At 40.3% G+C, this 25,018-nt stretch overlaps 1 non-coding gene across 1 annotated transcript; it reads left to right on the top strand.

Moving 5' to 3' along the window:
- The first annotated feature begins 16,513 nt into the window (after positions 1–16,513).
- On the top strand, positions 16,514–16,642 carry LOC115030296 (small nucleolar RNA SNORA17). The gene has a single exon (XR_003835883.1). It is a non-coding gene; the product is annotated as a small nucleolar RNA SNORA17 (small nucleolar RNA).
- Positions 16,643–25,018: the final 8,376 nt, after the last annotated feature.

Raw genomic sequence — 25,018 nt, 5'->3', positions numbered from 1 at the left:
TATGAGTATACACATAGGATGAATCAAATCCAGGGCTTGCTGGATTGGTGGTGCTATGTGCCTTTGATTTCAGAACACAGGAGGCAGATGCAGGAACATCTCTGAGTGCCTCTGAGTTTGAGACCAGCCTGGTCTATAGAGCTAGTTACAGAACAGCCAGGGCTACAAAGAGAAATCCTTTCTTCCAAACAACAGTAACAACAAAAGAATCAAGGAAGAAAAGAAGAAAGGAAAAGAAAAGAATCCAGGGCTTTGCACTTAACCAGGTAGGTGCCTTACTATTAAACTATTTCCCACACAACCTTCAGTACCACTTTTTTAATTAGGAGGAATATATTTTCTGAAGAAGTAGTGCATGTTGTTCACAAGCAGTCATTTAAATGTTTTTCCACTTCTCAGTCTATAAATGTGGGTGTTAGGGTAGGCAAGCTTCCTCATGATTATGGTTTATCACTTTCTTTTCTTTAAACATTGTGGATTCATGATTTCTCTTATCTTCCCCAGGCAGCACAGCAAGACTTTCTTGCTTGGCAACTTTCATCCTGGCTGCCAGAAATGTGGAACATACTCAAATGTGTAGGCATATGTAGAGTGGGCTTCATTTTCCATTGACAAGCTGATTATAAAATTAACCTTGTGGCTAGTGATTTGGCTCAGTGGTAGAACACTTGAGGGGTGTGTGAACCTGGGCTCAATCCTCAGCACCACACAAAAACCAAAAGTAAAAAAAAACAACAAAAACCACATGAACAAAAACTAGTGGGAAATTACATATACAGAATATTAAAATAACCCTAAGAATAAAATAGGAGACACAGGAGTTGATTTCAAGTATTAAAAATGTACTGTTATTAAAACACTATGATACTAGCATAAAGAGTGCCAAATTAATTCAATGGTCAGCTCTAAGTGGAACATTTATATCATTCCCTTCAAGACTCAGGGAATACTGCAGAAGAGGGAATGGAAAGAAAGATGTGAAGGAAGGGATAACATGGCACAGCATGCTGTCTTCTGCATATGGAACGGCCATTGTATTTACTAAATTATAGCACTGTGATCACCCACAGGAGACTTACACAAGATTGGGACCATCAGCACTTCATTGTAGATAGGGAAGGATCCATAGGGGATTAATGTTTGGGAGGGAGAATAAGGTTTTGTTTTGCTTTGTTTTGTTTTGTTTTGTTTTGTTTTGTTTTGTTTTGTTTTAGTGGTGTAGTCACTTGTAAGATACTCATGGTCCTGTAAATAGCTTGTCACATGTACTTGTTCAACCTAATCAAATTCATTGGGACACACACACAAACACACACATACACACACACACACACACACACACACAGAGAGAGAGAGAGAGAGAGAGAGAGAGAGAGAGAGAGAGAGAGAGAGAGAGGAACAGATATTAAAAAGGCACTAGTTGGAAAGAGGAAAGGAATCAGGATGAATGAGAGGGCAACAAGAGTATAATTTGGGAGAGAACTACAACCAAAATATTGTATGGACATGTGTGAAATTTCATAATAAAATCAGTTATTATGTATAATCAATACACACCTAAATCCCAAATATAAAGATAGAATACAGTACAAAGTACAAAAATAGGTAAACAGATGTAATCGGATATGTTTGATAAAGCCCCAAAGTCAACATATTGAATAAAGGACAAGTTTCCTTTTCCTTTTCTTTCCTGGTTTTTTGTGGTCTCCCTTTCCACCATCTGCTTGAACCTGCTTGCTCAAGGGTGGAGCTTCCTGCTCATTCGTCCTGCCACGCCTACTGCTGGACCCTGCCTTTGCTGCTTGGAAGAGGCACACACGTGTTCGTCCTGCTACTGGACCCAGAGATTGTTTGGCGAGAAATCGGGTTCCCTCCCCCTTCCTTTATAACTGAGTGTCTGGAAATAGTAAAATTGAGCTTTGATCAGAATCTTGTCTTAGCTTCATTCTTTTCTCTCGCCGCCTAGCCCCTCTTCTCTTCCAGGTTTCCAAAATGCCTTTCCAGGCTAGAACCCAGGCTGTGATCTGCTGGCCGGACACAACATTTGGCGAACCAACGCGGGACTGAGAAACGGCAAAGGATTTTTGGAAGAGACACTGCTGGTTTGGAGCTCCATGGAATAATTAAAGGATAAAGAAAATTCATACCGGAGAAGGTATGGGCTAAGCTGAGACAGCGTTAAGCCCGAGCGCTGGTTCACTTAGGTTCAGCAGTGAAGCTTAAGAGGAGCTAGGAACAGGCGGTAGGCCGTGGCTGGAAAAAGCTACATTGTTAGGTGTGAGAAAGGTAAGGGTTTATTAAAAGGAAATTAATACAGGCGGATTGCCGCAGTTATAAAAACTGCATCATGAAGGAGGAAATTGTCCCAAATAGCAGGAGTACTCTGCCCCATTTTGTGTCTTGTTTAATGTCTGGTGCACCAATCTGTTCTTGTGTTCAATTCATGTATGTTCGTGTCCAGTCTGTATGAATGAATGTTCTATGTTTTATGTTGGATAATAAAGATGGTATAAAAAACTTTATCTGCAAAGCCAAGAGCTGCCACGTGTTTCAGCCAAAAACCAGACATGTGGCAGGAGGGCCCCTGATGGAAAAAATGTTCGTTTTAAGAAAAAGCAGCGAGTGCACAGCCTCTTAGTTTCGAATCTGATAAATGGTTCATAATTAATGTGTTTGACAATGGTAAAGTGCTTTTTTATTCTATGATTGTAGCTACAAAAATTAATATTCTGATTGGTCTAAAATTAACTGCTTCATTTGGTTCTTTTTTTATTGAAAATGTGTTCTGCATGTTTTCACATTCAGCTCACAAGTTGTTGGTTAAGATTAATAATTGTTACATTGCTACAGATGTTTAATGTTAAATTTGATAACTCAAATTTAGAGTCCTTCCGACACGTGGCCTAAGGCAGCCCTAGAGGCTAGGTCTCTAAAGATATTTCTAGTTTAGATAATGATTAATGTGGTTCCTATCCTAAATAGTAAAATTTAAGATAAGATTTAAAGCAATGCCTCTTTATTAAAGCGTTAAAGCTTGCTTTAATAGGTATTCATAGGTATTAATTGACATCCAAACTTCGTAATATGATAGTAATGCTTCTAATATTGATTTTAAAGGTGATAAATTGTTTTAAACGTAGGTTTTGCTTTCCCAAAGTTATAGGTATTATCCTAACCTTGCACAAAAAACTTAAAAATTATGGTTAAAACTGCCATTGTTCCATTGACTGCAGCTTGCAGTTTGATTGCAAATTTAAGATTGATGCTCAGATTAAAAAGTATTTTACCTTTGAGTCAATACAGGGCTCTGGGCAGCCCCAGAGCGGCTTGTGGCCCTTTCTTTTGTTTTGCAAACAATGCCTAAAAAAGTTTTTCCCTGTGTTCAAGAAAATTTCTTTTTAACAGTGTTACAGATCTACTCAAATGTTTAAAATAATGCTTAAATTCTGGTAATCACTAGAAAATTTTGCCTCTATGTATGGCTAATATAGCTTTACATTATGTAAGAAAAATGTTTATTGTTTCTACTTCTTTACAAGAAGCCAAAAGTTTTTTTTTTTTTTTTTGGCTTTGTAATCTACTTTTATTTTTTTTGATTTTTAATATTTTTATTACATATTTTCCTCAATTACATTTCCAATGCTATCCCAAAAGTCCCCCATAGCGCCCCCCACTTCCCTACCCACCCATTCCCATTCTTTTGGCCCTGGCATTCCCCTATATTGGGGCATATAAAGTTTGCAAGTCCAATGGGCCTCTCTTTCCATTGATGGCCGACTAGGCCATCTTTCGATACATATGCAGCTAGAGACAAGAGCTCTGGGGTTCTGGTTAGTACATCATGTTGTTCCAACAATAGGGTTGCAGATCCCTTTAGCTCCTTGGGTACTTTCTCTAGCTTCTCCATTGGGAGCCCTGTGATACATCCAATAGCTGACTGTGAACATCCACTCCTGTGTTTGCTAGGCCCCGGCATCGTCTCACAAGAGACAGCTATATTTGGGTCCTTTCAGCAAAATCTTGCTAGTGTATGCAATGGTGTCAGCGTTTAGAAGCTGATTATGGGATGGATCCCTGGATACGGCAGTCTCTAAATGGTCCATCCTTTCATCACAGCTACGAACTTTGTAACTCCTTCCCTGGATGTTTTGTTCCCAATTCTAAGAAGGTGCACAGTGTCCACACTTTGGTCTTCATTCTTCTTGAGTTTCATGCGTTTAGCAAATTGTATCTTATATCTTGGGTATCCTAAGTTTTGGGCTAATATCCACTTATCAGTGAATACATATTGTGTGAGTTCTTTTGTGATTGTGTTACTTCACTCAAGATGATGCCCTCCAGGTCCATCCATTTGGCTAGGAATTTCATAAATTCATTCTTTTTAATAGCTGAGTAGTACTCCATTGTGTAAATGTACCATAATTTCTGTATCCATTCCTCTGTTGAGGGACATCTGGGTTCTTTCCAGCTTCTGGCTATTATAAATAGGGCTGCTATGAACATAGTGGAGCATGTGTCCTTTTTACCGGTTGGGACATCTTCTGGATATATGCCCAGGAGAGGTATTGCTGGATCCTCCGGTAGTACTATGTCCAATTTTCTGAGGAACCGCCAGACTGATTTCCAGAGTGGTTGTACAAGCTTGCAATCCCACCAACAATGGAGGAGTGTTCCTCTTTCTCCACATCCTCGCCAGCATCTGCTGTCACCTGAATTTTTGATCTTAGCCATTCTGACTGGTGTGAGGTGGAATCTCAGGGTTGTTTTGATTTGCATTTCCCTGATGATTAAGGATGTTGAACATTTTTTCAGGTGTTTCTCTGCCATTCGGTATTCCTCAGGTGAGAATTCTTTGTTCAGTTCTGAGCCCCATTTTTTAATGGGGTTATTTGACTTTCTGGAGTCCACCTTCTTGAGTTCTTTATATATATTGGATATTAGTCCCTTATCTGATTTAGGATAGGTGAAGATCCTTTCCCAATCTGTTGGTGGTTTTTTTGTTTTATTGATGGTGTCTTTAGCCTTGCAGAAGCTTTGTAGTTTCATGAGGTCCCACTTGTCAATTCTCGATCTTACAGCACAAGCCATTACTGTTCTATTCAGGAATTTTTCCCCTGTGCCCATATCTTCAAGGCTTTTCCCCACTTTCTCCTCTATAAGTTTCAGTGTCTCTGGTTTTATGTGAAGTTCCTTGATCCACTTAGACTTGACCTTAGTACAAGGAGATAGGAATGGATCGATTCGCATTCTTCTACATGTTAACAACCAGTTGTGCCAGCACCATTTGTTGAAAATGAGGTCTTTCTTCCACTGGATGTTTTTAGGTCCCTTGTCGAAGATCAAGTGACCGTAGGTGTGTGGGTTCACTTCTGGGTCTTCAATTCTATTCCATTGGTCTATTTGTCTGTCACTATACCAGTACCATGCAGTTTCTATCACAATTGCTCTGTAGTAGAGCTTTAGGTCTGGCATGGTGATTCCACCAGAGGTTCTTTTATCCTTGAGAAGAGTTTTTGCTATCCTAGGTTTTTTGTTATTCCAGATGAATTTGCAGATTGCACTTTCTAATTCGTTGAAGAATTGATTTGGAATTTTGATGGGGATTGCATTGAATCTGTAGATTGCTTATGGCAAGATAGCCATTTTTACAATGTTGATCCTGCCAATCCATGAGCATGGGAGATCTTTCCATCTTTTGAGATCTTCTATAATTTCTTTCTTCAGAGACTTGAAGTTTTTATCATACAGATCTTTCACTTCCTTAGTTAGAGTCACGCCAAGATATTTTATATTATTTGTGACTATTGAGAAGGGTGTTGTTTCCCTAATTTCTTTCTCAGCCTGTTTATTCTTTGTGTAGAGAAAGGCCATTGATTTGTTTGAGTTAATTTTATATCCAGCTACTTCACTGAAGCTGTTTATCAGGCTTAGGAGTTCTCTGGTGGAATTTTTAGGGTCACTTATATATACTATCATATCATCTGCAAAAAGTGATATTTTGACTTCATCTTTTCCAATTTGTATCCCTTTGATCTCCTTTTGTTGTCGAATTGCTCTGGCTAGGACTTCAAGTACAATGTTGAATAGGTATGGAGAAAGTGGACAGCCTTGTCTAGTCCCTGATTTTAGAGGGATTGCTTCAAGCTTCTCACCATTTACTTTGATGTTGGCTACTGGTTTGCTGTAGATTGCTTTTATCATGTTTAGGTATGGGCCTTGAATTCCTGATCTTTCCAAGACTTTTATCATGAATGGGTGTTGGATCTTGTCAAATGCTTTTTCCGCATCTAACGAGATGACCATGTGGTTTTTGTCTTTGAGTTTGTTTATATACTGGATTACGTTGATGGATTTCCGTATATTGAACTATCCCTGCATCCCTGGGATGAAACCTACTTGGTCAGGATGGATGATTGTTTTGATGTGTTCTTGGATTCGGTTAGCAAGAACTTTATTGAGGATTTTTGCATCAATATTCATAAGGGATATTGGTCTGAAGTTTTCTATCTTTGTTGGGTCTTTTTGTGGTTTAGGTATCAGAGTAACTGTGGCTTCATAGAATGAGTTGGGTAGAGTACCTTCTGTTTCTATTTTGTGGAATAGTTTGTGAAGAACTGGGATTAGATCTTCTTTGAAGGTCTGATAGAACTCTGCACTAAACCCGTCTGGTCCTGGGCTTTTTTTAGTTGGGAGACTATCAATGACTGCTTCTATTTCTTTGGGGGATATAGGGCTGTTTAGATCATTAACCTGATCTTGATTCAACTTTGGTACCTGGTATCTGTCTAGGAACTTCTCCATTTCATCCAGGTTCTCCAGTTTTGTTGAGTATAGCCTTTGGTAGAAGGATCTGATGGTGTTTTGTATGTCTTCAGGATCTGTTGTTATGTCTCCTTTTTCATTTCTGATTTTGTTAATTAGGATGCTTTCCCTGTGCCCTCTAGTGAGTCTGGCTAAGGGTTTATCTATCTTGTTGATTTTCTCAAAGAACCAGCTCCTTGATTGGTTGATTCTTTGAATAGTTTTTCTTGTTTCCACTTGGTTGATTTCACCCCTGAGTTTGATTATTTCCTGCTGTCTACTTCTCTTGGGTGAATTTGCTTCCTTTTGTTCTAGTGCTTTTAGGTGTGTTGTCAAGCTGCTAATGTGTGCTCTCTCTAGTTTCCTTTTGGAGGCACTCAGAGCTATGAGATTTCCTCTTAGAAATGCTTTCATTGTGTCCCATAAGTTTGGGTATGTTGTGGCTTCATTTTCATTGAACTCTAAAAAGTCCTTAATTTCTTTCTTTATTCCTTCCTTGACCAAAGTATCATTGAGAAGAGTGTTGTTCAGTTTCCACGTGAAGGTTGGCTTTCTATTATTTATTTTGTTATTGAAGATCAGCTTTAGTCCATGGTGATCTGATAGGATGCATGGGACAATTTCAATATTTTTGTATCTGTTGAGGCCTGTTTTGTGACCAATTATGTGGTCAATTTTGGAGAAGGTGCCATGAGGTGCTGAGAAGAAGGTATATCCTTTTGTTTTAGGATAGAATGTTCTGTAGATATCTGCCAGATCCATTTGATTCATAATTTCTCTTAGTTTCTCTGTGTCCCTGTTTAGTTTCTGTTTCCATGATCTGTCCATTGGTGAAAGTGGTGTGTTGAAGTCTCCCACTATTATTGTATGAGGTGCAATGTGTGCTTTGAGATTTACTAAAGTTTCTTTAATGAATGTGGCTGCCTTTGTATTTGGAGCATAGATATTCAGGATTGATAGTTCCTCTTGGAGGATTTTACCTTTGATGAGTATGAAGTGTCCCTCCCTGTCTTTTTTAATGACTTTGGGTTGGAAGTCAATCTTATCAGATATTAGAATGGCTACTCCAGCTTGTTTCTTCATACCATTTGCTTGGAAAATTGTTTTCCAGCCTTTCATTCTGAGGTAGTGTCTATCTTTTGCTCTGAGATGAGTTTCCTGTAAGCAGCAAAATGTTGGGTCTTGTTTGTGTAGCCAGTTTGTTAGTCTATGTCTTTTTATCGGGGAGTTGAGTCCATTTATATTAAGAGATATTAAGGAAAAGTAATTGTTGTTTCCTGTTATTTTTGTTGTTAAAATTGGCATTCTGGTCTTGTGGCTGTCTTCTTTTAGGTTTGTTGAGGGATTACCTTCTTGTTGTTTCTAGGGCGTGGTTCCTGTCCTTGTATTGGTTTTTTTCTGTTATTATCCTTTGAAGGGCTGGATTCGTGGAGAGATAATGTGTGAATTTGGTTTTGTCGTGGAATACTTTGGTTTCTCCATCTATGTTAATTGAGAGTTTGGCTGGGTATAGTAGCGTGGGCTGGAATCTGTGTTCTTTTAGTGTCTGTATAACATCCGTCCACGATCTTCTGGCTTTCATAGTCTCTGGTGAAAAATCTGGTGTAATTCTGATAGGCTTGCCTTTTTATGTTACTTGGCCTTTTTCTCTTACTGCTTTTAGTATTCTATCTTTATTTAGAGCATTTGTTGTTCTGATTATTATGTGTCGGGAGGTATTTCTTTTCTGGTCCAGTCTATTTGGAGTTCTGTAGGCTTCTTGTATGTTCATGGGCATCTCTTTCTTTAGATTTGGGAAGTTTTCTTCTATAATTTTGTTGAAGATGTTTGCTGGTCCTTTGAGTTGAAAATCTTCATTCTCATCCACTCCTATTATCCGTAGGTTTGGTCTTCTCATTGTGTCCTGTATTTCTTGGATGTTTTGAGTTAGGATCTTTTTGCATTTTACATTTTCCTTGATTGTTGTGCCGATGTTTTCTATGGAATCTTCTGCACCTGAGATTCTCTCTTCCATCTCTTGTATTCTGTTGCTGATGCTCGTATCTATGGTTCCAGATTTCTTTCCTAGGGTTTCTATCTCCAGTGTTGCCTCATTTTGGGTTATCTTTATTGTGTCTACTTCCCTTTTTAGGTCTAGTATGGTTTTGTTCATTTCCATCATCTGTTTGGATGTGTTTTCCTGTTTTTCTTTAAGGACTTCTACCTGTTTGATTGTGTTATCCTGTTTTTCTTTAAGGACTTCTACCTGTTTGATTGTGTTATCCTGTTTTTCTTTAAGGACTTGTAACTCTTTAGCCATGTTCTCCTGTAATTCTTTAAGTGAGTTATTAAAGTCCTTCTTGATGTCCTCTACCATCATCATGAGATATGCTTTTAGATCCGTGTCTAGCTTTTCCGGTGTGTTGGGGTGCCCTGCTCTGGGCGAAGTGGGGGTGCTGGGTTCTGATGATGGTGAGTGGTCTTGGTTTCTGTTAGTAAGATTATTACGTTTACCTTTCGCCATCTGGTAATCTCTGGGGTTAGTTGTTATCGTTGTCACTGTTTAAAGATTGGAGCAGAAGCTGTGTTCCACTCACCAGCAGTCTCAAGATCCTGTGGTGGGGGTCGTGGGTAGCTGGCGGTACCCCGGTGCTGGTCCAGCCGGAAGAGGCCTGTGGTCCTACTCAGGCCGGTTTTCTGCTTCCCTAACTAATGCAGTCTCTGGTCCCGCGTGCAATTGGATTGGAGCAGAAGCTGTGTTCCACTCACCAGAAGTCTTAAGATCCTGTGGCGGGTGTTGTGGGTAGCTGGCGAGTGTCAGCCGACCCTGCGCCCTTGCTACCCCGGTGCTTTTCTGACCAGAAGAGGCTTGTGGCCCTACATAGGCCGGATTTCTGCCTCCCCAACCAAAGCAGTCTCAGGTCCCGCGTGATTGGACTGGAGCAGAAGCTGTGTTCCACTTACCAGTAGTCTCAAAATCCTGTGAAGCCAAAAGTTTTAATCTTTCAGTATATATTGTTTCCTAAGTGGAAAGTATTTTAATAACTAATGCTTCTCAAGGGAAGTTTACCTTAAATCCTTGCTCTCACCCAAAAGATTCAGAGACAGTATCCTTTTATTATTTAGTGTTTTAGTTTACTACAAAAGGTTTTACAAAAAATAAAAAAAGCTTTTATAATTGTTGTTAATTGGTAATTAAAAATTAATTGTGCCCAAGAAAATTCTTTGACCAGAAAAAACATTATTGTAAAGTCATTTTTCTCATCCTCCCAGCCGATCGTTGGCCCACGTGGGCCCAACTAGCTGCTGTGGGGCGAAGTCTTAAGACACACAGTTGCCCCTGTTCCCACCACAAATAATCTGGTTGTGTGCTGTAGATGGTGTTTTAAAATGCTAAACAATCAAACCTTAATTTATATATTAATAGTCAATGCTATATCTCTGAGCTCATAATTACTTAAAATTGTTCGTCCCTCAGATACTATTAATTCTCAAATTTACAATTGCTTATACATATTTCTAGTTAATAAATAAATAAATTATGCACGTGTGACTCTTAATAACTTTTCAAGCTTTCTAGTTACAACCGTTCCTTAAAAAAAAAAAATGATTGAAAGTGCAATTAGTCACTGCCCCTTTACAGCCAAATATTTAAAATGTTTTGTCCAACAAGTTATTAATTCAAAAGGTCAGATATTGTAAAATTTTAAACTTTAACCTCTTAAAAGACAAAAGAGAGAAATTGTATCCCCATATATACTATTTAGTGCATTTCCATGCACACTATTTAAAACATACCTTTATTTTCAAAATTTGAGATTAAAATGTCAAATTTAATAAATGCTTTTTAGTATCTTAAAAAGGTCTACTTATTGGCTTATAGATTGATCCTAAAACAGCTACCTTATTAAGAAAGGGAAAAACAGGTTCTCTCCACAGAACTCTACAGAAGCATATTAGTAATTCGTGTGCTGAGCTGACAGGTAAGTTAACTCAGTGTCCTGATTAAAAGGACTAAAAGATTAAATTCATGTTTTAGATCCATCCTTGCTTGTCATTTTTCCAGTTTAGACTAGCTTCTAGCCTTTTAACTTTATGGCAATAGTACATCAGAGACTGTATATTCAGACTTAGTAAAATTAGTCATTTAATAAAGTCATAATGATTTTTCACTTTTCTTCAGTGTGACCAGCCATTCTAACTCAATCTTAGACCGGTCTAATATTCAGTCCAATTATTAGAGATTCCTATATTCTAAATTACCTAGCAAAGTTAATTCAGAACGTATCCCCCAATGTCACCAAAGGCTCATCTTGCCTTATTTGTCCTAAACTTTTTACAAACTGATATTAAAGGTCAGTCTGCAGCGGATGGCCACTGGCATCCAGTTACTTCTAATTCTTATCGATTAATAATTAAAAAAAAACCCTAACTACAAATAAAAAAATCCGGTTCTAATCTGGAGAAGGGGCTCGGTTTGTGTTTTTTCAAGAGATGAAGATGGAGCACGGTGGCTACCAGAGAGATTAATTCGTCAGGTAAACACAGATTCTGTCTCTTCTCATAAGTATCATTCTAAAGACTAAAATTCCTCTTGTGCTTAGAATTCAGCTGGGAGTGGAAGCTCCCAGAAACGCTGTTTTCCTCTAAGCCAAATCCCCTACAGGAGGCCGGAGACTAGCTTTAGCCTTACAATTTGCAACTGAATAAAGTACCTTGACTTCTCCAAAAAGAAAATTTGCATTGCTACTCTCTCATTGTCTAGATTTCTTTCTTTTCTCAAGCAGGTCAATCTATATTCTCCGCCGGACCTGCAGGCGTGCCTTCTCCTCCCCTAAGAGCAAACAGGTGGTACTGCTAATCTCCCTTCCAAGGACATTCCAGCACGTGGCTTTCAGTCTGAGATAGGATTTAGATTTACCAAGAGAGCTAGGGAAGTAGAAATTTCATATATTTACAGAGATTAGTTCTTATTTGATAGAAATGGGCTTAGTCCCTTAGCTGGCCTCTGGCTTTTCACCCTTGCTGTTACTGCAAGGTGTCCTTAGTTCCTCAGGCTAGGGAATAACAGGGATGAGGAGAAAAGACTTCCAGCTCCTATTTTAACCACAGTTAGTGGTGTTAATAATGACATAATTCTTGTCTAGGCCTTGCTAAATCTGAGGTTGACAAGTCTCATATAGAGACCGCGCATCGCTCAGAATTGCGCGTACTGATTCATAATCATATGAATACAGTATGGGTACCGCTTGGCGCAGGAGATTACTGCGGGGGAAGGTCCATCTTGACCGTTTCTGAGTTCCCTGTGCGACACACCTGATTTGAAGGAGGTTGGTATCCGATTCCAACTAAAAACCAAAAATACCTAAGGCTCTGCCTCCCCTCCCCAAAAGATACCAAGAGCCACAGATGTGAGTTGTTATAACGCTCACGGGAGGAATCGGGTCAATGTCCACCCAAGTCAAGGTTAAAGGCCCACTCATCTACGGATGAGAAAATCATTTGATCACCTCAATTAAGCGTTGCCTATTTTAACTTAATTAATAGGGGGGAGAGAGGTTGGAGACCTTACTGTCGAAAGGGCAAGCCCTTCACTGCCTCCCACCCAAATAAAAAAGCCAACTGGCCTTGTACTAAAGAGCTGGTCTTACCCCTTCTCCCTGTTTCCCTGCCTGTCATCCAAAATTGTGGAGGAATATCAACTCAGTGCTATTCTAAATTTGTTGAGTCAAACTTAGCCAGGGTTCCAACGCCCTACTTAAAATGCAACCAGGTAGTTACCTATTCAGCACTAATTAACTTTATAAAGTCAGAGCCTATTCTGTTAGTGGTTTACTAGGATAATAAGGACAGTCTTAGCCAGATACAGTTTACCATTAGAAAAGTTAGGGAATCCCACGAAAACAGGTTTTTTCTTTAGCCCTAAGAACTCAGAACTATTGCACATAGATAATTTTTCTGCCTCAGGCCAGCCTTTTCTTTTTTTCTTTTTTTTGTTAACTAATGGGAGGATATGTGGTCTCCCTTTCCCCCCATCTGCTTGAACCTGCTTGCTCAAGGGTGGAGCTTCCTGCTCATTCGTCCTGCCACGCCTACTGCTGGACCCTGCCTTTGCTGCTTGGAAGAGGCACACACGTGTTCGTCCTGCTACTGGACCCAGAGATTGTTTGGCGGGAAATCGGGTTCCCTCCCCCTTCCTTTATAACTGAGTGTCTGGAAATAGTAAAATTGAGCTTTGATCAGATTCTTGTCTTAGCTTCATTCTTTTCTCTCACCGCCTAGCCCCTCTTCTCTTCCAGGTTTCCAAAATGCCTTTCCAGGCTAGAACCCAGGCTGTGATCTGCTGGCCGGACACAACAGTTTTTGAGATAGGGTTTCTCTGTGTAGTCTTGGCTGTTCTGGAATCTACTCATGTAGGTCTGCCTGCCTTTGCCACTCCATTGTTGGGAGTAAAGGCACGCACCACCAGTGCTTGGCTAAAGATTACTTTTCAACAGGTGGCAGGACCAAGTGAAAATCCACACCCACACAATAAACTTAGATCCATGATGGACAGCAGATATAAAAGAACTCAAATGAATCTTAGGGTTTTTTTTTTTCATTTTTTTAAAAAATTGGATATATATATTTTGGTTTTTCGAGACAGGGTTTCTCTGTGCAATCCTGACTGTCCTGGAACTCACTTTGTAGACCAGGCTGACCTCAAACTCAGAAATCCGCCTGCCTCTGTCTCCCAAGTGCAGGGATTAAAGGCTTTCTTTATTTACATTTCAAATGTTATCCCCTTTCCCGGTTCCCCCCTCCTTTCCCCGTACTTCTATGAGGGTGTTCCCCCACCCAGCTACCCACTCCTGTCTCCCCACCCTAGAATTCCTCTATACTGGGCCATTGATGCTGGACCATGCCATCTTCTTCTACATATGTGGCTGGAGCCATGGGTCCCTACATGTGTACTCCCTGGTTGGTTTAGTTCCTGGGAGCTCTGGAGGATCTGGCCTGTTGGCACTATTGCTCCCTCCATGGGGCTGCAACCCCCCTCAGCTCCTTCAGCCCCTTCTCCATCTCCTCCATCAGAGTCCCTTGAGCTCAGTCCAGTGGTTGGCTGTGAGCATTCGCCTCTGTATTTGTCAGGGTCTGGCAGAGCCTATCAGGAGACAGCTATATCAGGCTCCTGTCAGCATGCACTTTTTGGCATTCACAATAGTGTCTGGGTTTGATGACTGTATATGGGATTGATCCTCAGGTTGGGCAGTCTTTGGATGGCCTTTCCTTCACTCTTTGCTCCACACTTTGTCTCCATATTTGCTTCTATGAGTATTTTGTTCCCCTTTCTAAGAAGGACCAAAGTACCCACACTTTGGTTTTCCTTCTTCTTGAGCTTCATGTGGTCTGTGAATTGTATCTTAGGTATTCTGAGATTTTAGCTAATATCCACTTATCAGTGAGTGCATACCATGTGTGTTCTTTTGTGACTGGGTTACCTCACTCAGGATGATTTTTTTTTATCCATTTGCCTAAGAATTTCAAGAAGTCATTGTTTTTTAAAAGCTGAGTAGTACTCCATTGTGTAAATGTACCACATTTTCTGTATCCATTCCTCTGTTGAAGGACATCTGGGTTCTTTGCAGCTTCTGGCTATTATAAATAAGGCTGCTATGAACATAGTGGAGCATGTGTCCTTGTTGTGTGTTGGAGAATATTTTGGGTATATGTCCAGGAGTGGTATAGCTGGGTCCTTAAGTAATACTATGTCCAATTTTCTGAGGAACAGCCAGACTGATTTCCAGAGTGGTTGTACCAGCTTGCAATCCCACCAACAATTGATTCACATCCTCACCAGCATCTGCTATCACCTGAGTTTTTGATCTTAGACATTCTGATTGGGGTGCGGTGGAACCTTAGGGTTGTTTTGATTTGTATTTCTCTGATGACTAAGGATGTTGAACATTTCTTTAGATGCTTTTCAGCCATTCGGTATTCCTCGGTTGAGAATTTCTTGTTTAGCTCTGTACCCCATTTCTTAAAAAATAGGGTTATTTGATTCTCTAGAGTCTAACTTCTTGAGTTCTTTGTATATATTGGATATTAGCCCTCTATCAGATGTAGGATTGGTAAAGATCTTTTCTCAGTCTGTTGGCTGCCATTTTGTCCTAACTACAGTATCCTTTGCCTTACAGAAGCTTTGCAATTTTATGAGGTCCCATTTGTTGGTTCTTGATCTCAAAGCATAAGCTACTGGTGTTCTGTTCAGGAAAATTTCCCCTGTGCCCACATGTTCAAGGTTGTTCCCCAATTTCTCCTCTATTAGTTTCAATGTATCTGGTTTTATGTGGAGGTCCTTGATATACTTGGACTTGAGCTTTGTACAAGAAGATAAGAATGGGTTGGTTTGCATTCTTCTACATGGGGACCTCCAGTTGAACCAGCACCATTTGTTGAAGATGCTGTCTTTTTTCCACTGGATGGTTTTAGCTCCCTTGTCAAAGATCAAGTGACCGTAGGTGTGTGGGTTCAGTTCTGGCTCTTCAATTCTATTCCATTCTATACCTGCCTGTCTCTGTACCAATACAATGCAGTTTTTATTAATATTGCTCTGTAGTACAGCTTGAGGTCAGGGATGGTGATTCCTCCAGAAGTCCTTTTATTTTTGAGAATAGTTTTCGCTATCCTGAGCCTTTTGTTATTCCAGATGAATTTGAGAATTGCTTTTCTAAGTCTATGAAGAATTGAGTTGGAATTTTTATGGGGATTGTATTGAATTTGTAATTTGTTTTTGGCAAGATGGCCATTTTTACTATATTAATCCTGCTGATCCATGAGCATGGGAGAACTTTCCATCTTCTGAGATCTTCATTGATTTCTTTCCTCAGAGACTTGAAGTTCTTGTCACACCAAGGTGTTTTATATTATTTATGACTATTGTGAAGGAGGTCGTTTCTATAATTCTTTCTCAGACTGTTTATCCTTTGAGTATAGGAAGGCTATTGATTTGTATGAGTTATTTTTGAATCCAGCCACTTTATTGAATTTTTTTTATCAGCTGTAGGAGTTCTCTTAAGTATACTATCTTATCTGCAAAGAGTGATATTTTGACTTCTTCCTTTCTAATTTGTATCCTTTTGATGTCTAATTGCTCTGGCTAGGACTTCAAGTACTGTATTGAATAAGTAGGGAGAGAGTGGGCAACCTTCTCTAGTCCCTGGTTTTAGTGGGATTGCTTCCAGTTTTTCTCCATTTAGTTTGATGTTGGCTATTGGCTTGCTGTATATTGCTTTTACTATGTTTAGGTATGGACCTTGAATTCCTGACCTTTCCAAGACTTTTATTATGAATGGGTGTTGGATTTTGTCAAATGATTTTTCAGCATCTAATGAAATGATCATGCGTTTTTTTTTTCTTTGAGTCTGCTTATGTAGTGGATTACGTTGATAGATTTCCATATATTGAACCATTCCTGCATCCCTGGGATGAAGTCTACTTGATTGTAGTAAATGATTGTTTTGCTGTGTTCTTGGAATGAATCTTAGTTCCAAATGTAAGATCTAAAATTATAAAATATCTAGATGAAGAATTTTTTTAGTATAATCAAAAAAGGAACAGTATTAAGAATATACAACAAACTATTATAAGCCATTAAACAACCAACAACTGAACTTAATTGGAAATGCAGTTGGACAGTTCACCGAAGATGACACTTAAATCACAAATAAGTACTTGTACAGATCCTCAACACCTTCCCCCGAGAGGCATTGCAGGCTTGGCTGTGTGTTCCATGTGTGTCAGTAGATGACAGAGAGAAGAGAGCCTAGTTTACTCTCACTGTTCTGACCTGTAAACATGGAATGATTAGTAGCCTAACACTCTTAGAAAAAGCAATGTCCTGCCAGCCCAGACTGGCTTCCAGGGTGGGGAGTGATCCCACAACAGACAATCTCCACATGGGGCCAGTTTGATTGCCTGGAACAGGAGCAAGTCTAAGATGACCACCAGTATAGCACCATGGAGCTGCCCAGGGAGCTGGCCTGGGATGATTACCAGTCTGGTGCTGTGCTGGCCTGGGGGAGTGGACCATGCCAGAGGTGACCCCAGGAGAGGGGAGCTGGTCCTAGAGACCCAAAACTACAGGTTTTCTACACAAGGCAACAGCAGTATGTAGGGAGGGTGGTGGGAGGTCCTGTATTGACTGTGTGGTAGAAGTCAGGATTCTGGTACCAGGCCAGTACTCAGTACAATGAATATAAGGAAACAAGGAAAGAAGTGTGGACCGTGGAGTGTACTGTGGGATACACTAGGACACTGCAGTGTCCACAGTGTGATTCCTTTTTCTCTGATTTGGGGGAGGTTGTGGTGGTGGCAGGTTGTATGAGGTGAGGGGAGAATGGGTGGGATTGAGTGCATGATGTGAAGCTTGTGAAGAGCCCCTGAAAGGTTGAAAAAAGGAAACTCAACATCACCAGTGATTGGTATCATGCACATCAAAGCCATCACATATGTGCACGAACCCACATTCATTAGAATGGCAAAGATTTTTTTAATTTTATTTTTTATTAGGTATTTATTTCATTTACATTTCCAATGCTATCCCAAAAGTCCCCCACCCGCTCCCCCACCCTCCCACTCCCACTTCTTGGCCCTGGCGTTCCCCTGTACTGAGGCAGATAAAGTTTGCACAACCAATGGGCCTCTCTTTCCACTGATGGCCGACTAGGCCATCTTCTGATACATATGCAGCTAGAGACACGAGCTCCAGGGGGGTACTGGGTAGTTCATATTGTTGTTCCACCTATAGGGTTGCAGATCCCTTTAGCTCCTTGGGTACTTTCTTTAGCTCCTCCATTGGGGGCCCTGTGATCCATCCAATAGCTGACTGTGGGCATCCACTTCTGTGTTTGCTAGGCCCCGGCATTGTCTCACAAGAGACAGCTATATCAGGGTCCTTTCAGCAAAATCTTGCTAGTGTATGCAATGGTGTCAGCATTTGGAGGCTGATTATGGGATGCAAAGATTTTTAAGAGGTGGCAAAGTTTCAGATGCTGCTGAGAGTAGAGGGAGATGCTACAAATACTGTGAAAAGAAATTATGCTATGTCCTAAAGGAATATAAAGGAGAGTAAAGAAATGTAGTCTTGTTAATATGGTGGTTAAATGTAAGTATAAATGTAAGCACATATGTGTAATGTAGCATATGTGTCAAAACTTAACAAATGGCTTATTGTACCCAGATGAAGTTTATCACATATTAAGAATACCTCATTAGAAGTATGGAATACAACAAGCTTCTAAGACAGTATCTAGAAAACAGAGAAGCAGGGCACAGCAGTGACAGGAACACTTGTGGTTTCAGCACAGGGTTAAGGTGCTCACAGCTGAAGTGATAACGATATATAAATCTGGTCTGTGGACAAGCACACAGCTACAAGGTACTGTAGCATTCCCTGCAGAAACAATTGTAATCTGACCTGATCATGACAGTCGCCCCCCTGAGATTCCACCTCATACCAGTCAGAATGGCTAAGATCAAAAATTCAGGTGACAGCAGATGCTGGCAAGGATGTGGAGAAAGAGGGACACTCCCTCCATTGTTGGTGGGATTGCAAGCTGGTACAACCACTCTAGAAATCAGTCTGGCGGTTCCTCAGAAAATTGGACATATATGCCCAGCAATTCCTTTCCTGGGCATATACCCAGAAGATGTTCCAACTGGTAATAAGGACACATGCTCCACTATGTTCATAGCAACCTTATTTATAATAGCCAGAAGCTGGAAAGAACCCAGATGTCCCTCAACAGAGGAATGAATACAGAAAATGTGCATTTACACAATGGAGTACTACTCAGCAATTAAAAACAATGAATTCATGAAATTCTTAGGATGCATCTGGAGGATATCATCCTGAGTGAGGTAACCCAGTCACAATAGAACGCACATGATATACTCTCATGGATAAGCGGATATTAGCCCAGAATTTTAGAATATCCAAAATATCCAATAACCAAAATACAATTTGCAAAACACATGAAACTCAAGAAGAAGGAAGACCAAAGTGTGGATACTTCATCCCTCCTTAGAATGGGGAACAAAATACCCATGGAAGGAGTTACAGAGACAAAGTTTGGAGCTGAGACAGAAGGAAGGACCATCCAGAGATTGCCCCACCTGGGGATCCACCCCATATACAACCACCAATCCCAGACACTATTGCATATGCCAGAAAATTTTTGCTCACAGGACCCTGATATAGCTGTCTCTTGTGAGGCTATGCCAGTGCCTGGCTAATACAGAAATGGATGCTCACAGTCATCTATTGGATGTAATATAGGGCCCCTAATGGAGGAGCTAGAGAAAGTACCCAAGGAGCTAAAGGGGTCTGCAACCCTATAGAAAAAAACAACAATATGAACTAACCAGTACCCCCGAAAGCTGTGAGCATCTCCACACCCAGTTATAAGGAGCTTTTTGAAGACACTGAAATAGGAAACCTAGAGAGAATTGGAAGCATTTCAAAATGAATCAACATCTAATCCTTTAAAACTGTGCCTACTCCACACACATATGTCTATTGAGGAAGAATGTAATTAGGCCTTCTAACACAGGAGGTGCAAACCTGTCACCAAAGTACCAAGGATCCTGAGCAAGAGGGTCAGGAACTGTAAGCCAGCCTAGGCTCTACAGCAAGACCTTGTCTCAGAGCAAAAAAGGGGAGAGAGAAAGTAAGATTTGTGGTCAATTTGAGTAGACCTGAAGGGCTTTATACTAAGAAAAATAATCTTCAAAGGAGAGGGCAATACTGCTTATGTGAAGCCTAAAGCAAAAAAATCTCCACTAGTGATCAACAATTGCAGGATGTAGAGATGTCTCTAGAATGCAGAGTAGACTTTATGTAGGAGGAAGAGGGAAGAGATCTAAAGCAACAGATGATGGCCAGAGTGCATCATGGAGAGTTAGGGCTACTCTCACTTCTATGAGAAATGGTACATTTTCAAGAGAGACATGCTAGGTAATTCCAGTATGAGGACATTTATATAGATATAAATCAGTACACCACAAGACATGGTTTGAACACAAAAAAGTTTATTGTAATAAGAAAATAGTCTCTGTATTCAGAGTTATTCATGCCACATTCTTTGTTACACTTCTGTCTAACAAATCTTTAGCCCAGCTCTGTGGATATCCCTGATGGCCAATCTTCACTCGAACATATATACAATGCCTACAATCAGAAATCTTTCCGCTCTCAACATACTACAACAACATTTTGTGATGGGCCATCCTCACAGTCCACATCTGTAGGTGTTGGCTGATACCATTACTTTCTATGACACCCAGTATAAAGAGTCCCCACTCTACCTCACAATGTCTGTCAGTGTCCTATGTGTCTGGTATGTTTGGGTCATGCAGTTGGCACTCTATCTTGAGACTTCTTACTGGGGAAGTGGTGTCCATGCCTGGGTGAATGAGAGGGCAGTAACACCAGCTGACTCTCCTTGCCCCATGCACACAGCAGTGGGTGTGATGGATGGAGGGAATTTGAAAAGAACCCTACCCTGGGCACTAGACTCTTGCCAGGAGACCAAGGAACTGACCCCAGTAAGGAAGTTCTCCAAGCTGCCTCACATAGTCTTCTTCCACAACAAAGGGTCAGGGTAAGATGCTGGGTGACCTGGGATCAGAGCATAGTTTTCTTTTCTTGTTGTCCCCATCTATTTGGCTGCTCGACTTCTTCTGGCACTACTTCTCTGCCAATCAGCAGGACCATTTTATATCAAGGAGATCAGAAAATAAGGGGTTTTGGTAAGATAACCAAGTGTTAGCCAATCATGCCTTACCCATGGCTTGAGTAAGGGAACATCACCTGTGTGTCCATCTTCCGTCCAGTGTGGTAAGACTTCAGGAACATCTCCTGACCATGCAGATGAAGCTGGCATCAGGCTTTGTCCCTTGTTGAGTGTGTTCCCAGGAGTCCTTTGGCAGCCCAAGCACAGGGATACACAGGCAGCAAAGGCACCAGAATTTCTCAGCCTTTTGACCGGGGACACATAGCTGCAGTAACAGCAACATCCCTACAGGGCATCAGAAAGAAAACAGCTTGGATCTTGTGTGAGATTCTGTTGAAAATAAGAAAGGCAGGGTATACTAGAATATGAGGGTAAAGAGGGGTATGAATTTGACCATTTAAGTCCCTGAGTTTTCTTAGGTGGTGGAAGATGGCAGGAGACCATACACCACCCAAAGGAAAGCCCTCCCTGTCAGACCAGACAGTCTTATTTTCCCACCAACACAGATAAGTAGTTCTTATCCATGATCATGCTTGGAACCAGCTTCAGCTCTGAATTCAGCTGTCAAACATTCCAGACTTCACCTTGCTTTGACTCAAAGCACAGTTGATGGGCCTCACCTTGTATGTGGTTGGATGCCATGAGGTAAAGTGTGCACCATGACATGTGCTGGCTTCACATGGCTCCTATGAAGCAGTAGAAGAGGCAGTTAACATTTCAGATGGAATGTAGACAAGAGAAAATTGATTTGGAGGGACACCTAGAGTCACAGGAAATATATTACTTTTTTTACAACGCAGGTTCTTTCCATTTCAAGCAAATTTCACTAGCATCAAGTGTGCACAAGGTACTTAGTTAGGTGTGAGTGTGTACTTCCCTGTCTGTCCAGAAATGAAGAAAAGTGCATCCAGATGACTCAGGTTGCAAAGCAACAATCAGGGTCAAAATATTAGTGCCGGGGTGAGTTGTGAAGCTTTCTGAATCTTGGTGTCAGTAGGAGAACCCTCTCTAGGAAGCCTGGATGTTTTGCAGAGCTGCACCTAACCAATGGACTCACCTGTTACTGTAAACTCTACCTTCCCTTATGAGCACAAGATGGGTACTCTCTGGACTTTTACTACCCTGTTTCTGGCTCCAATCTGGTCAGCAATAGTCTGGACACAAACACAAAAATGTCAGGCCCTCTTGGGTCCACCGTCTCTTCTAATGGCTCATGGGTACATCTGGAGACATGCAGCTGAGGATCTCACCATGCCTGGAAGTTCCTCTAAGGCCTGTTTTCCTGACGATGACCTTCATTACAGGATTTCTGAGGTCCATGGAGTTCCTCACTAATCTGGCGCAGTTGTGACACCACCAGCCATAAAGAACCTACCTAGAGGGCAGAGAGAGGAGAATCATGATCTCAGATCTGCCTCCCAGAATCGTTGCTTTGTCCCAGGTCACAGGGGATCTGAGAAGGGTGTGACAACACCCCTTCACACTGCTCATCGGCAGACAGGAACAGTTTGCCGTTAATTTCAACCTGTGATGTAGACATGGCTTTCTATGGGAAATTCCTACTTGACTCTCCTGTGCCTGTCTGCATCCTCGGCAAGCTGCTCTTCATGCTCTTATACTCCAGGCGGCACAGCACTTCCAAGTGCTCGTTAAACAGACACAAGAAAGGGGACTCTTAGAAGAAATCTTCAGGACTTATGCTTGGCTGTGCTGGCCCTGTGATGGCATGCGCCCTCAGGCTGATTCCTCCTGAGTGCTCCATTGTTTCTTTCACCCACCCTTCTCCAGCATCCTTGCCCAGCCTCAAGACACATTCCTCTGCTCTCTACATGTAGTCAAGTTACTCAGGAAGTATATTGGGTTAGCTTTCATGTGAGATAATATATTATTATCAACTCCTAAAATGTATAATTTTATAATGTTTATTTCAAAGTATATCAGTTAGTCTAGGAAAGAGTAAGGCATTTGCTGCCGAAGCTGGGGACCCTAATCCATTCCCCAAGACAGACATGGTGTAAAGACAGAACTGACTCCAGCAAGTTAACCTCCACGCACATACAGCAAATAAATGTTTTTTCTTTAAAGAAAAGGACATTATTTAAACTTGTTACACCACTAAGGGAGAAAGAGGATTTGAACTTGTAATATTGGGTTGGACAGATAAGGAAATTGAAGAGAAGGGGACATCTATTCTGAGAATGCCACATCTCCTTGCATTGAACATTCACAACAGTCACAAATAATATAAAATATCTTCAGGCAACTCTAACCAAACATGTGAAAGATTTGTATGACAAGAACTTCAAGTCTCTCCAGGAAGAAACTGAATAAGACCTCAGAAAATGAGAGAGGTCTGTTACACTCATGTATTGGTAGAATTAACATAGTAAAAATGGCCATCCTACCAAATGTAATCTACAGATTCAGTGTAATCCTCATCAAATTTCCAACACAATTCTTCAAAGACATGGAAAGAGGAATTCCCAATTTCATATAGAAAAACAACAAACCTAGGTTAGCAAAACAATAATTAACAATAAATGAACTTCTGGTGGAATCACCATCCCTGACCTCAAGCTGTACTACAAAGCAATAGTGATAAAAACTTTAGTAAAGTTTCTTTTTCTTTTACAAATGTGGGTGCCCTTGCATTTGGGGGATGGATGTTCAGAATTGAAACTTCATCTTGGTAGATTTTTCCTCTGATGAGTATGAAGTGTTCTTCTCCATCTCTTTTGATAACTTTTGGTTGAAAGTGTATTTTATTTGATATTAGAATATCTACTCCAGCTCGTTTCCTAGGACTATTTGCTTGGAAAATATTTTTACAACTTTTTACTGAGAGGTAGTATTTGTCTTTGTCATTGAGATGTGTTTCCTGTATATAGAAAAATTCTGGGTCCTGTTTACATATCCAGTCTGTTATCCTGTGCCTTTTTATTAGGGAATCTAGTCCATTGATGTTGAGAGATATTACAGAGCAATGATTGTTGGTTCTTGTTATTTTTGTTTTTAGAGATGGTGGTTCTCTTCTTTTGGGTTTATTGTAACATGATTAATTTCTTGTTTTTTTTTTTCTTTGATGTAGTTATCCTCCTTGTTTTGGAGTTTTCCTTCTAGTATTCTCTGTAGGGTTGGATTAGGAAAAAAGATATTGTTTAAGTTTGGTTTTGTTATAGAGTATCTTAATTTCTCCACCTATAGCGATTGAGAGTTTTGCTGGTTATAGTAGTCTGGGATGGCATTTATGTTCTCTTTAGGGTCTGCATGACATCTGGCCAGGATCTTCTGTCTTTCATAAACTCTGTTGAGAAGTTTGGTGTAATTCTGATAGGTCTGCCTTTACATGTTACTTGACTTTTCCCCCCTTATGTCCTTTAATATTCTTTCTTTGTTCTGTGTATTTAATGTTTTGATTATTATGTAATGGGATATTTTCTTTTCTGGTTCAATCTATTTGGTGTTATGCAGGTTTCTTATATGTTTATGGCCATCTGTTTCTTTAAGTTAAGTAAGTTTTATTCTATGATTTTGTTAAGGATATTTTCTGACCCTTTGAATTGGGAATCTACACATAGGTGCTGGTCTTTTCACTGTGTCCTGAATTTCCCAGATGTTTAAAGTTAAGAGCTTTTGCCTCTAACTTCATTGACTTTTAAAACAACAGAAAGAGCAGAAAGTCCACAGACTTATGTAAACTGAACAGTTCTCTACTCAATGATAACTTGGTCAGGGAAGAAATAAAGGAAGAAATGAGAGACATTTTAAAATTTCATGAAAATGAAGGCATAACATTTCCAGACTTTTGGGACACAATGAAATCAGTGCTAAAAGTGCTTTCATAAAGAAATTGGAGCGATCCTACTCTAGCAACTTAGCAGCACATGTGGAAAATCTAGAAAAAAAGAAGTAAACATACCCAAGAGGAGTAGACAACAGCAAATAATCAAATGCAGGGCTGAAATCAACCTATTAGAAACAAAGAGAACAATACAAAGGATTGAATTAAGAGCTGGTTCTTTAAGAAAATCAAGTTAGATAAACCCTTAGCCAAACTAACTAAAGGGCACAAAGGCAGTATGTAACTTACCAAATCAGAAATGAAAAGAAAGACATAATAATAGAAACTGAGGAAATGTTAAAAACTTCAGATCCTACTACAGAAGCCTATACCCAACAAACTGGAAGTTCTAGATGAAATGGCTGATTGTCTAGACAGATATTATATAACAAAGTTAAATCAGGATCAGGTGAACTATCTAAATAGTACCATAAACCAAAAGAAATAAAAGCAGTCACTAAACGTTCCAGGTCCAGATGGTTTTAGTACAGAATTTTAACAGACCTTCAAAGAAGTCCTAATACCAACACTTCTCAATCTATTCCACAAAACAGGAACAGAAGGAAGACTACCTAATTCATTTTATGAGCTCACACTTACACTGATACCTAAAGCACACAAA

This window comes from Mus caroli, unplaced genomic scaffold (genome assembly GCF_978045245.1).
Source record: "Mus caroli unplaced genomic scaffold, Mus_caroli_1 scaffold_2, whole genome shotgun sequence".
Taxonomy (NCBI): Eukaryota; Metazoa; Chordata; class Mammalia; order Rodentia; family Muridae; genus Mus; species Mus caroli.
The sequence above is the reverse complement of the archived record's forward strand: the minus strand, read 5'-3'. Positions and strand labels throughout refer to the sequence as shown.